Below are 15107 nucleotides of genomic sequence, written 5' to 3'. Positions count from 1 at the left end.
TATCCATCAGAGCTTATTCTTGAGCCTAGTCATGGCGCTGGTCATGAAGATCATTTCTTAGATTTAAATATTAATATTTGTGATAATAATAAATTAAGTTTTAAAATGTATAATAAAATGGATGATTTTGATTTTGAAGTGATTAGTTTCCCATTCCCTGAAAGTAATATACACTCAAATATCACATATTCAGCGTTTTTCTCACAGTTACTTCGTTATGCAAGGATTTGTAGTAATTATATTGATTTTAAAAATAGATGTAAAATCTTAAGCCAAAAATTGATATCAAGAGGTTTTTCTGCAAATAAATTAACTTGGCAATTTAAAAAATTTAGTTTTCATTATAACGAACTTTTAAATAAATATCAAAAGAATTATCTAGAAATACTTAAAGAAATTTTTGACTAATTTCGGAGGTTCGAGAAATGTTGTCACAGCGCCATTTATTTTGAATTGTGTTTCTATTTGAGCGGAATTTTTAAAAAATTAGCCACATGGTAAAGATGAATTATATAATTGTTTAGTTCATTCAGGTTTTTTGCAATGTGTTAATATTTGTGATTTGGTAAAATTTATAATATTTAGTTTACCTATTGTTGCTAAAGGGAGGGATATATTAACAGGATAAGCTTGTTTTGGTTTTACTTGGTTGTTTTACATTTGCTGTTTTTTTCATAGACATGTATTTTGGGGGTGATACCTGACGCGGGGATGCCATGGATATTCTGTGGTAGCCACAACACTGTGCTGGGTAGAGAATTTAGAGTGGCGAAACCCTATATAGGCCAGTGTATTCTCCTGATGAGCCCTTATGTTGGGTGTTGCCTCTGAATTATTTGTCTATATTATTTTTTCTATGGTTTGGTAAATGACGACTTATACTTATTGACGACATGACTGCCTGTCCATGGATTATTCTTTATTGTTGATTGTGTGTGGCTATGCTGTTTGACCTATGTGATTGTATGGATGAGTAGGGTTAAGGCCTCATTCAAGTGCTGGTCTATATTAATCACTAATTTAGGAAAACAGTCTTCCTTTTCTCCTTCTGTCTCCTTTTTTTTTTTTTTTTTTTTTTTTTTGTGTGTTTGTGCTGTAGCATTGGTGATTTCTCTTTTCATGATATATATATATATATTTATATATATATATATAATCTATCTTTATAAGTGAGCAATATTTGTATGCATATATGTGTATTTATGTTTCTCGAAACGGCTCTATGTTTTTGCGGGAAAATCGGTATCTTGAGATTTTCTCGCATAAAAAAAACGATCTAGATAGGTCAGAAGTCTGAGAAAATTCGTTAAGAGCCTTAATTTTGGAAAAAAGATTCATGTCGGTGACGTCATTTTCCTATGCATCATTGCAGTACTGCAATGACGTTGTTTATCACTTGTCATTTATGTTCAAGTATAATAATAATAACTTACGTTTATGTTTCTCAGTCATTTTTCAGTTTAGGTCTGATTGCCACAATCATAATACTCAAAGAAGCAAGGCGCGTCTGCTCCAATTGCCAGGACTACAAGGTTTAAGCTCTCCTTTATCTATTGAAGAATAATATAATGGATAGTATTCATAATACAGTTAATGTCATAAAAAGGTTTAAGAATTTATAGACAAAGTTAATAAAAAAAATATTCTATAAAATAAAAAAATAAATTTTATATTCTATAAAATAAAAAAAATATTAATAATTTTTTATTTCTTAAAGTCAACAAGAGCTAAGAGCTCATATGGCACTTGTGACGGGGCCAAAAGAGCTAAGAGCCAAGACCTCATATGGTATGAGCTCTGACAAAATTCTATGAATCAATAGATTTATTTAAAAGGAAAATCAGAGACTTAATGCCGGTCGGGATTTAAAATAAGAGCTCTGAGTCACGATATCCTTCTAAATACCAAAATTCATTAAGAATCGATCACCCACTCGTAAGTTATAAATACCTCATTTTTTCAAATTTTTTCTCTCCCTTTAGCCCCCCAGATGGTCGAATCTTGGAAAAAAACTTTATAAAGTCAATTTGTGCAGCTCCCTGACACGCCGACCAATTTTCATCGTCCTAGCACGTCCAGAAGCACCAAACTCGCCAAAGCGCTGAGCCCCTCCCCCAAACTCCCCCAAAGACAGCGAATCCAGTACGGTTACATCATTCACGTATCTATGATATTTGCTTATTCTATCCACCAAGCTTCATCCCAATTCCTCCACTCTCAGCGTTTTTCAAAATTTCCGATATCCCTTCCAACTCCCCCCAATGTTAACAGATCTGGTCAGGATTTGAAATAAGAGCTCAATTTTGTACCTCAATTTTTCTAATTTTTCCAAATTAACACCCGCCAGCTCCTCCATAGAGAACTGATCCGTTCCAATTATGTCAATCACGTATCTAGAACTTGTGCTTAATCTTCCCATCAAGATTGATCCCGATATCTCCACACTAAGCGTTTTCCAAGATTTCTGTTTCTCTCCTCTAACCCCCTATGTCTTCGGATCCAATTCGAGTCAAAAATCGAGCATCTGAAACATATGATCCTTCGATATATCAAGTTTCATTAAGATCCGATCACTTATTCGTAAGATAAAAATACCCCAATTTTCGTTTTTTCCAAGAATTCCGGTTTCCCCCTCCAACTCCCCCTAATGTCACAGGATCAGCTCGGGATTTAAAATAAGAGCTTTAAAGCACAAGATCCTTCTAAATATCAAATTTCATAAAGATCTGATCACCCGTTCCTAAGTTACAAATACCTTATTTTTCCGAATTACCCCCCCCCCAACTCCACCAAATAGAGCGGATCCGGTCCAGTTATGTCAGTCATGTATCTTAGACTTGTTTTATTCTTCCCATCCAGTTTTATCCTGATCTCTCCTCTTTAAGTATTTTCTAAGATTTACCCCCCCCCCCCCAAATGACACTGAATCCGATTGATATTAAAAACAAGAGATCTGAGTTACGAGGTCCTTCTAAATATGGAGTTTCATGAAGATCCGATCACTCTTTCGTACGATAAAAATACGTCATTTTTTCTAATTTTTCAGAATTAATCCCCCCCCCAATTCCTCCAAATAAAGCGGATTCGTTCCAATTATTTCAATCACGTATCTAAGAATTCTGATTATTTATCCTACCAAGTTTCATCCCGATCCCTCCACTCTAAGCGTTTTCCATAATTTTAGGTCTCCCCCCCTCCAGCCTCCCCCAATGTCACCAGATCTGGTCAGGATTTAACATAAGAGCTTTGACCCATGATATCCTTCTAAATAATAAATTTCATTGAGATCCGATCACCCGTTTGTAAGTTAGAAATGCCTCATTTTTACTAATTTTTCAGAATTAGCCCTCCACCCCCCAACTACCCCAAAGAGAGCGGATCCGTTCTGGTGATGTCAATCATGTATCTAGAATTTGTGCTTATTTTTCCCACCATGTTTCATCCCGATCCTTCCGCTCTAAGTGTTTTCCAAGATTTTAGGTTTCTCCCTCCCAACTCCCTCCCCCAATATCACCAGATCGGGTCGGGATTTAAAATAACAGCTCTGAGACACAATATCCTTCCAAACATCAAATTTCATTAAGATCTGATCAACCGTTCGTATGTTAAAAATACTTCATTTTTTCTATTTTTTCCGAATTAACCGCCCCCCACTCCCCCCCCAGGGTTCAAATCGGGAAAACGACTATTTTTGATTTAATTTGGTCCGGTCACTGATACGCCTGTCAAATTTCGTCGTCCTAGCTTACCTGAAAGTGCCTAAAGTAGCGAAACCGGGACCGACAGACAGACCGACAGAATTTGCGATTGCTACATTTTGCTTGGCTAATACCAAGTGCCATAAAAACTGAAAAAATCTAAAATATATTTTGTTTTCAGTAAAGTGGAAGTTACGCTCTGGTTTTGAGAAGGCAGGGGGGTTGTCAGCCTCACTAATGCTAATGTTTGCTCGTTTTGAGTTTGACTCGATTATTTATTGTAATTTCTGTTCAATGATGCACTTATTTCTGAATCATAGCTGGATTCCAAGAAAATATTTACAAAACCAGAAAATGTATACACGGATACGCTTTTTATTCCTTTTACTTAAAATCTTTAAAAATGGAAGGATGAAAAAAAATGAGGTGCAAACTTTGAATTATAAATTTTAGGCAGTATTGGTTTATCAAAAAGACCTTTCACTCTCGCTACCAGGCGATGTATTTTTCCAATACAGATGATAACACCAACTCCTGCGTAGCTATAACTGTCGGGCCGAACGGCTACCCAAGGTAATTAATGAATTCTGTGTTAAGAATTTATTAAATACATAATTGAAAAATGCTGGAAATCATTATTATTATGATAACATGTTGTGCTAACGAATCACGACGGCATCCCAGATTATCAGATTACCAACTTTAATTATGACGTCATCTCGGGATTAGTTAATTATGACACAAGAGTGGATTAGTATTAGAGCCTAATTTTAACGTCATCTAACTGACATCTAAAAATGATGTCAAATCTGGAATAAAACTGCTCGCCTAAAGGGAATCATATTAGTGTGAATTGAAGATTGATTGGAAGATAGAAATGAAGGGAGATAGAAATGATTCAACTTGTTACTTAGTGGCACCAGATGGTGAAATTTTGTGCACCCTTGTTCGCAAAAATCCTGACTGGTACCTTAGTAAAGACCTTGCAGAACAGGTGAAGGAAGACCCTTTTACGATTCGACTGAAGTCAGAACCAAATTGACGACCTGTTCGAGTATGTGATAAATACTATCAGACACCTCAAAAAATCCGCTGTGTCGTATGTGGTCAAACAGAATCCTGCGTGAGAAAAAATATTGTCCCGAAAGAATATCGTATTGTCCCGAAAGGATCGTCTCACGACGTTCTTCTGTTATGTGTCACATGTCATAAAATCAGTAATAATTGCGATCAGGAGCTTCGTAAACGACTAGCTCAGGAATGTAGAGCTCCAATTGGGGCCATAGACAAGGTCAAAGCAACCAATCCTTTGTTGAAGAAAGTTGTATCAGCGGCAAAAGCCATCAAATCCGCTAAAGATAAAATTCCATTCGACAGGCTTGCTGAACTTGAAGCGATAATTACTGAGTATTACAATGTCAGTTTGTTGACTAGCGAAGTACTTGAAGAAGCTTTAAAGATTGGAACACAATCGGTTAACAAAGAACCGCATGGCCGTAAAGTTGTAAGCTGCTACGTACAGAAACCTGAGGGTTTATTAAGCCTGGAAATACTCTGGAGAAAGCATTTTATTGATTCAATGAAACCGAAGTTTCTACCACCACACTGGCCTTTTAGACCACAATAAAGAGAGGCTAGACAATAGGATGGCTCAAAATCGAGTTGATCCTGAAGATTACGTGAAATCAAGCTGTCGGTAGGGGTCAGGCAGTTTAATTTTCTTTTTTGTTTGGAAGATTATGACTATTTAGTGACTATAATGAGAAACAAGTTTTCAATTTCTCAAATTTGAATTTTCCATCTGATGCGTCAGTTCATTCAATACTTTCCTCGAGTTAACATCTCAGTATCGGAGAGCGCGCATTTTGACTTATTTTATGCTAATCTTGTGAACACCTGTGACGGACTTACCTTGTGATGGTGACATGGATTAGACCTTGTGCCATATTTGGGCTCAAATCTTACCATCGTAAGGAAATTTTACTGTCCTGTGGTGGCGCAGTGGATTTGACCTTAGCTTGGTAATACGGGACCCAGAGATCGAATCACGCTGCAGGAATGCACTGCAGGGCCGACGTAGGGACCTTAGTAGTCAAGAAGCGTCGTTAATTCTTAAATAAAATAAAATAAAAATAAATGAACACCGGTGAATAGTTATTATGACCAAGAAAAAGAGACGTAATGATATGGAATCCACACGATTATCTATGCAAGATTCAACAGCCCAAGGGACAATACGTGATTTGATTGATACGCTGACCAGTTCAGTCCATCACATTTTAGAAACAGTTAGAGCAACGCTGGAAGAGATACAAAGTTTGAGATCTGAATTATCCGAAATCTGTTCAGACATTAGTGGTCTAACCTCCAAAGTGAATGATATTGACATCATAACTGCGACCCACTCGGATACAAGAATAAAGATTCAGGCAGAATGAAAAGATATACGAAAGAAAGAAACCCATGGATCAGGCCCTCTCACTGATAAGGTCCTCATATTGGAGAATTTGGAAAAGAAAGACAACATTATTTCTTGGAATTTAAAGGCTGCCTCAGTGCCGGAGGCCTCGACGAAAATGGAACATTTGCTGGAAAACTTCTTACAACTAAAAATTAATTTTGAAGTTAAAGAAGCACATGATAAATTTGTGAAAATACGACTCATGAACTCAGATGACCAATTCTCGGTACTTCAAGCGAATAAATAATTACGTGACCAGCTTTGGAAAAAAGACCTTGATAAAGCGACAAAATTTGATTACAATGGAGTTTTCTTCAGTGATGATGTTAGTAAAACCTGCAGGGAGATTCGCGCTACGCTGAATCAAAAAAAGAAAGAAATAAAGGATAAAGGTTTTGTTGCATGGATCCCACCCACATTATGCTACATAGACCAAGACGGGGTGAAACAAAAAAAAAGTTGTATAACATCCCACCAGTCGAATAAATTGTGTTATTTTTCTTATTTGTTTTTTTTGTCATTTTTAGTGATTTGTTAGGATTTGTTCATAATAGTCATTATATAAATGCGCAAATATGTGTTGGTGTGCACACATTGGTGCCAAAATGTGCGTGTTCTCTGTTGAATGAGAAAGAATGAACATACTTCCACCGAAACGAAATGGAATTCTCCGACGTATGCGGTTGTTATATGTGCTTAGATTAGTTTTCTTTTTTGAGTCTTTCGTTAAATTGTTGATTAACTGGAGTGAGGCTTTTTTGTTGATTTATGATGTTGAGTTTACATAATTTACCTGATCTTGCAAGCAGAACTAAACAGTTAAGGAAAATCCTTTTAATATACTGGAATGCATGAGGGATGTGAAGGATGATGAAGCAAAAATTTTGGAAGATAGCCCCAAAAACAAATATTCATTTATGGATGGTTCTATCCCCACATGCAGTAATGTACGTTTTTCTTGTTTTAACTGCAGAGGTTTACTTAGTAGCATTGAGCTCATAAACGACATAATTAACAAAAATAAAATTGAAGCTTTAGCGGTAAACGAAACTTTCTTAAATGATAGGAATAATAACGATGTAATGTTTTCTGATTATGATTTTGTTGATGATAGTAGAAAACACCATCAGCGTGGTGGATTGGGATTTATCATAAGAAAAGAGTTAAAATCGAAAATAAGACGAGACCTAATGATTTGGAATATAGAAATGATTTTTGAAACGTGTATTCCTGAATGTGAAGTTAATAAAAAATCAACAATTATGATATCTTTATATCTCCCACCTTCCGGAAAATAGATCAACTTTTGATGCAATTTGAAATTCTATTAAATAAAATATCACAAATGAATAAGCAAATATTTATTTTTGGTGATTTCAATCTAGACCTAATGAAAATTGAAGCAAAGCAAAATGATTCGAAGATAAGAGAATTTTTAGAATTAATGCTTTGTCAAGGACTGCTCCCATCATGTCTGATTCCAACTTGAATAAATGATAATGGAGCAACATTAATTGATAATATTTTTTTTAATAGTACTTGTTTTTCAACTGTTGTCATATTAAACGATATTTTAGATCACGGTGTGATAATTTCTGAATTTAATTTGGCCATATCTAAAAAAAAATAAACGTAATGAATAAACAGGTCGTATAATTGTTTAATTATTTAGCTAGGAGATATAGATTGGATGAAAGTAGTCAGTACTGAGGATGCAAATAAGGCGTTGGAAATGTTTTATATATCATTTAATGATGTTTATAATGATATATGTCCGAAAGTTAAAAGGAAAACACCCAAGTCAATGTCACAAAAACCATGGATATCCCCGAGACTGTTAAAATGTATTAATGAAAAAAATAGACTATACAAAATTAAATACAACTATCCGTCAGATGAAAACATCCAGAAATTCAAATTTTACAAAAATACTCTGACTAGAACTTTGAGAGAAAGTGAAAGAAATTATTATGAGAAGGAAATATCTTCCGCTGCTTCCCAGCAGAAAATGTGGAAAATCTTGCGTGATAAATTAAATGAAAATAAACCAAGAGCAATACCGACTTTTCTTAGTAATGAAAATGACAATACTGAATCAACTGAAAAAAAGGATATCGCGGAATTATTTGCTAAAAATTTCAGTAACATTGGTGAAGAATTGGTTAGAGATCTTTTGGATGAGTCATCAGATTATACACGATTTTTGCCCTAAAACGAAGAAAGATCATTGTATATGCTACCAGTATCATTTGATGAATACCAAAAAGCTATTGTTGATTTAAAGAGAAGAAATTCGGCTTCCGTAGATGATATATCGACTAATCTTTTGAAGAAAATATCAGGAGTAATATATGAACCTCTTGCACATGTTATAAATACGAGCATAAAAAATGGTGTCTTCCTTGATCTCCTGAAAAAGGCTAAAATAATCCCTATATTTAAAAAAGGTGAGGCTCAAGATCCCAATAATTACCGTCCTATTGCACTCCTTTCCCCACTGGCTAAAGTTTTTGAAAAAATAATGAAGTATAGACTTACATCATTTCTGGAAAGGATAAATTTTTTTTCGAAGTTCCAGTTTGGTTTTTTAAAAGATAAAAGATGCCGTCGCCGCAACACATATTTTCATTAATGATGCTTTAGATGATAATTATTTAGCAGCTGCATTGTTTTTTGATATTAAGGAAGCTTTCGACACTTTAAATCACGAAATTCTATTTAAAAACTTTGAAAATACGGGAATAAGAGGAGCACCTTTAAAATTAATCAAATCATATTTGCACAATCGAAGGTTTGTGGTAGATGTTGATGGTGAATATTCATCTGAGAAATCGAATAGTAATATCGGTGTACCGCAAGGTTCAATTTTAGGACCTCTATTATTTTAATATATATAAATGATCTCCCTAAATCTACTCCTGAAAATGCATTAACAATTACGTTTGCGGATGATACTGCAGCAAGTTTAAAAGCACCAACATTAGATGCACTGAAAGAAAAACTGATTGAAGTTGCAAAATCCATCGAAAATTGGTTCCAAATTAACAAACTTGTCCCTAAATTTGTTAAAACAGAATTTATTATTTAGGGAAGATCGAGTAAAAAGTTGAAAAATATTTCTCTGAATAAAATTACCGTTGATACTATTCATGAAATCAAAAGAGTATACACAGCAAAATATTTATGTTTCGCTTTTGACCCTACCATGAATTTTAAGACATATTTCGTTGTTGAGACTAAAATTATCAAGAAATATAGGTTTGCTCCACCGACTAAAATTTTTATTCTCATATAAGGTTCTAAGAATCCTATATTTTTGCCTAATTGATGCACACCTCCAATATTACTCAGCTATATTTTTGCTGACTTTTAAATCACTTATTAAACCCTGCAAAACGAAGCTATTCCAATTCTAGATAAGTTTTTACAACACCCGAGGAGTACAGATATCTACTCTGAAACAAGCACTTCTTACCTGTTTTTAGACGTAATGACTCTTACACAGAAATCTCATCTCCTATTATCTAGTTGGTTTTTTAAGATTCAACATGTACATAATTTCTTTTTTGACCAGAATTTACTGTCCAAACATCAAAATTCACTGATAACTAGATGTGTTAACCCGTACAAACTACCTCTGGTGAAGAATGAAAGATCCCGTTTCAACCTCCGGTATATGATCCCATCACTAGACAACAAAATTCATTAAATAAATTTGTTGAGTTACCAAAAGGATCTTTCAAGCGACGATTTAAAAGTTACATAATGGAATCTGCTTGCAAGAACGGTTGGTACAATTTTTTTTATTTTATATTTTATTTTGGCCCAACTCCACTTACTCCACCTCAAATACTCTGATTAAAGATAGTGTTTTTTTTTGTTTTTTTTTATTGATGAAATAGTGGTTCATTTTTTGTTTGTTCTGTATCAATGAGGATTGTTAAATTTTGTTTATATGTCTTGTCCAGTAGTCGAGCTTGTCTCTCCATTTGAGCAAGTTGAAGATTTTGATGAATATGAAATTTTGAATAAATGAATCTGAATCTGTGACTTGGCGCTGAATTTGGAAACAGGCTCATAATTTTTCTGTCATGATGTTTCATTAAATTTTTCAAACCAAAAGAGCGTTTTGAATTCTCTAAAGAATAACCAAGAAAGTAGTCCAAATACATCAATATCTAGAAATGTTCTTATTAATAGTTTTGTCATATTTTTGGTTTTATTGCTTTTACCTTCTAGGAAAAACCAAGGATCCCACAGAACTACTTCAGAAAATGATTGGACTAGGAAAAAGAAATTATGGCATCAACTACGATTTTGCCGCAATTCTTTCTTACGTCTCTGTAACGCCCCTGTGTTGCCTATAGTAAAGAGTCATGTGTCTTTATTGCGTCCTTTTCAGTTATTTTCTTTCCCGCCACCAGTGTGTGGAGATGGCCGTAGAAACTTGAGGAAAGTCATCAATTAGAAATTCAATGCCCCTTTCAAGTGCTATAAGTTATTGAAAGGCAATCAGCCGTCCTCGCATGCGCTTTTTTGCCACCCGCCCCGTAACCACATATGATATTAAATAAGAATTTTGAGATAGCCATTTTGGTCAAAATTGTCGAAGAGTTTAGTAATTCTGTTTCCATTGATGACGTAATGTGATATTAAGAGAGCGTGAAACAAAATTTAGGCCTTTCAGAAGAAAAACTTTTTTTTGAGAATTTGAATAAGAAAATAATACGCCACGTAGCTAAATAATACGGCATCATTCTGGTATACTGTGCTGAAATTTTGGTTCAAGGTTATGAATTAGTTTTTAGTCCACGCTATGACCTACCGTTTCCATCTCCTATGAAGTGAACTTGCGTCAACAAATGCAATCGGTAGAAGAATTCTTTTCACTCTTTTGAACCATATTTGAAAAGTGCGAGTTAAGCCATTTAATTTTTTTGGTGAGACGATAACCGCTCAAAAAAGACAAAAACTACAATTGTCACAATAAAAAGAAGGAAAGAAAATTGAAAACTGCGTTTATTTTCAAGGCAAGACAATACAAAATTCGTCAATCAGAGATCGCCGTATAATACAAAAAGTACATTTTATATAAAACAAGACACGAGATCTAATTATTTTCCGAATATAAAAGCACTCTAGACTAAAACTCAACGACAATATAAAAATCATCTTGCGTCATGTCTATTTGTCAAGTTTCAGATACACGATATGTCTATTTCGACCTACTGAGAGTGAATGAAAGAAATAGCATGAAAGACAATAGCAAATGAAAAGAGAGGAGGTGTTTGCGCAGAAACACACTGAAAGACACAGAACTGGCATTCTAGAGTCAGCTTGCTGAAATTCCTATACTCCCAATATCAATAAGATTTTTAGGACACATCACTTACACATTTTTCGTCATGATTCTGCCTTCGCGCGTGCGCAATTACAAATTTCTAGCGAATTACATTTGGAATATAGAAAACATGTTGAAGCTATTACTTAGACGCTTTGGGAAACTTCCCAACCCGCGCAAATTGATGTGTCCCATTTCTTAGCCAAATTTTGAATACTTTATAATATTCATGCTGCATGCTGGGCTTGGTCTAATAAACCTTGAGACAACCAAAAGAATTCCCGCCCTACAAATGTTCGTATGTAGATTACCAAATCTTATATGTTTTTAAGCTTCATCTTACAGTTCCTTTTTTTTCAAATAAGTAAAATTACAGTGTTCCGGAAACTAGGCCAACATATTTCTAACTTATATTTTGCTTTCAGAAAATGCAAACTTCCTCTAAGGTTGGGTATGGCGAAGATCGAGCTCAATAAGACAGGAGAGCTTAATTTTTGCAAGTTTGTTATTGTTATCTCTATTCGACTATAAAGTTCCTATCCAAATTCTCAGTTGTTTTTTTTGCCATCATCATCACAATATAGGATATATTTATTTATCTCCTTCCAAGTATATCATAGTATAATATGAAAATTCTATATGCAAAGTCACTGAATTCGTTAAAAAAAAAATTACATTAAGTTAGGTTCTGTATCACTTCTTTATAATTGAGTTATTTTTTCCTTAAAGCACTGGAATCAATTCATAAAAATATAGGGTGGGGTGAAAATTCTGTTGTTTTTAAATGGAAATACCAAAATGGCGTTTTTCAATGAAAATACTCCAAAAACAAGGATTTTTCAAAATTTGGGAAGAGGAAAACAGGAAAACATCTAGGGTGGTGGTGGGGGTGAATTCACATCAACGATTTCACCGCCCCAATTGATGCCCCTGACTGCGGGACTGGGTAATCACACCCCCAAACCTATTTCTCATGTTAATCAACGGATTGTTTCATACTTTACCCCTTCCCCACTCTTCTGTTGGTCTGAAAAAATATTTGAATCTTAATAACCTATTTTCAATTTACCACTTTCACATATTTCCGACCCCTGTGTACGCGTACACAACCGCTTTTTACTTTCCAGATTACACTAAATACTTTCCCTCTTTTCCCTTATACTGCTTTGGTTAGAGAGACATATACTGGCGACCATGGATTTTAAGAGTTTCTAATACTTTTCCTTGACAAAAAAAAAAAACTCTTATGTAGAAGAATCAGGATATCTAGACATAGCCAAAAAAAAATAATAAAAATAAAAAAAAAACATCTGACTCTAGTGCCGTCAAATAAAATTGCAAAATCCCGCTCCCAGAACCCAAACGAAACACTTCTACTAAATGAACTAATATTGACAGGGCAGTATTTACATTTTCTATTACCAGAAAATCAAGTGTCGGAAGTACCACGCAAATTGAGCGGTTAATCTCAGTCTTGGGATGTTTTCCTGAACTCGATTATAATTAACAATCATTAATTATTTGTTATTACCTTTGGCCTACAATGGGATATAACAACATTTTTAGACACTAAAACACGCATAATACATAAAGGGGGCTGATAGTGTAGCTTGCTCTGCACTTATAGCAACACAAATTGTCTGCAATTTTGTGTTATATGTTGTGTAGGAACAAAAATTAATGATAATTGATTTCTGGAACATATCCTCAATCTAAATATTCTTGTACAATAAATGGAATTTCTAAGTCCAATGAAAGCTCGGGTTACGTTTTCAAACAAAATAAAGATACAATTAAGCCAAGAGCTTATTCCAAAATACAGATTTTTTATATATTTATTTCAACTGATTTTATTTATTTATTTCAACTTCTTTTGTCCTTAATTGAGTCCTGCTAGTTCATATAACGCCAAAAAATTTTTTTATAGATAATCAAGGCCTTGTCCAGGATTGTTATTCGAGGGGAGGGGGACGAAAAAACTTTGAAGTGTATCAAAAATGTGGTTTTAGACAATTTTATTGTTTTTACAAGTCGGACAAAAATTTCGTGGGGGGGAGGTCAAAGCCCATCCCCCTGGATATGGCCTTGCACATCATTATTCTAAGGATATATCAAGGCAAACACGAAATACATTCCCTTATTGTTTGTGTCAAGTTTCGCTAAGGTTTTGTTTCATTTAATTTCTTGTGACGAAACTTTGTCGAAAGCTTAGAGCACATAGAAATAATTTTAATTTATTAAAAATAATCTTCTGTGCATAAAAATGAAAACTACTCATTTGAGACAATACATTTCTTTGTTTTGACAGCTTAAAGTGTTGTGGGGTGGATCCAAGGGCATATTCCTAATTTTTGTTCGAGGGAGGGGTATTTTTTCTTTTTTTTTACAAAAAAGCTTAAAAATGCATCAAAATTCCTTTATATTCATTTTCATTTCGTTTTTAAGAGTCAGAGCCACCTCCTAGATACAACCTTGGGTGGACCTTTCAAGATCTAGGGTCAAAGCATTGCCTCCATTTTAGAAGCTTTTTTTTTTTTTTATACGAGGCGTGTTTTTAAAGTAAGGCCCGATTGAACACAACTAAACAACGAAAGATAATTTTTAAAAAGTGAATTTATTTTAATAAAGTACATACTTTACCCTATTTAATGGCATAGTTGACAAGCTTGTTCAAACACTTATTATTCTTCTCAACTAATTTAAAGTAACCTTTTCATAAAAATTTACCACCAGCACTGATAACCATAGGTTCACTGCCGTTTTTACATCATCGTCATCATCATAATGGTTCTTACTGAGGTGGCAACCGGTTCAACTGGGGACGAAACATACTTTTCGCATATCACACCCAAATCAAGGCAACAGAACATGGAATAGAAACTTATAGCATCCTGAAAAAAGGGATTGTCCTTCTTCATAACAGTGCATGACCTCACGCTGCAGGTTAAACCTGCTATTCGTTGGACAGTTTTGGCAGAGAATTTTTAGGCCCTTCACCCAACAGTCCTGATCATGCGCCAAGCGATTACCATCCGTTTCTCCACCTCAAGCACAGCTTAGATACCAATACAGTTATGAAAACTCCTACCTTGCCCATGCGAAGCTGTTGGTAGAGAGCTCTGAACTTGGCGCCTCCTCCAAGCCCGTGCTCCGACGCGTAGATCGTACTATAACACCATAGGCGGGAACGGAATTTTGTTTTGTACTGGTATCTAAGCTGTGAATTGCTCCGACTTTTAGATTCAGACAGCCAGTTTCCTGTCTCCAGCCGCTAGCATCGCTACTGCGCACTGTGTCCCAAAAATAAATCGAGTTTTAACAACTGTATTGGTATCTTAGCTGTGACCTCAAGCAACACCTAAGTGGCAACCGTTACAATGATGACGTCGACGTAAAAATGGCAGTGAATTTTGGATTACCAGAGCTGACAACAAGTTTTTAACAGAGGTTACTTTAAAATTAGTTGAGAGGTAGGATAAGTGTCTGAACAAACCTGGCAACCATGGTGTTGAATATAGTGAAGTGTGCTCTCTCTGAAAATAAATTTACTATTTTGAAATAATCTTTTGTTCTATACTTCTGTTCAAACGGACCTTACTTTAAAAAC

The 15107-nt window shown here is 34.8% G+C and overlaps 1 long non-coding RNA gene across 1 annotated transcript in view; it reads right to left on the bottom strand.

Annotated features, from left to right (window-relative positions):
• Window positions 1-12768, bottom strand: part of LOC136037916 (uncharacterized) — a 31431-nt gene extending 18663 nt beyond the window's left edge. The window contains exon 1 of the long non-coding RNA XR_010620081.1: window positions 11760-12768. This is a non-coding gene — a long non-coding RNA (uncharacterized LOC136037916). The remainder of the gene's footprint in view (window positions 1-11759) is intronic.
• Between the last annotated feature and the right edge of the window lie 2339 nt (window positions 12769-15107).

The sequence above is a fragment of the Artemia franciscana genome, chromosome 17 (assembly GCF_032884065.1).
Source record: "Artemia franciscana chromosome 17, ASM3288406v1, whole genome shotgun sequence".
Classification (NCBI taxonomy): domain Eukaryota; kingdom Metazoa; phylum Arthropoda; class Branchiopoda; order Anostraca; family Artemiidae; genus Artemia; species Artemia franciscana.
This window is presented reverse-complemented; position numbering and strand designations above follow the sequence as displayed.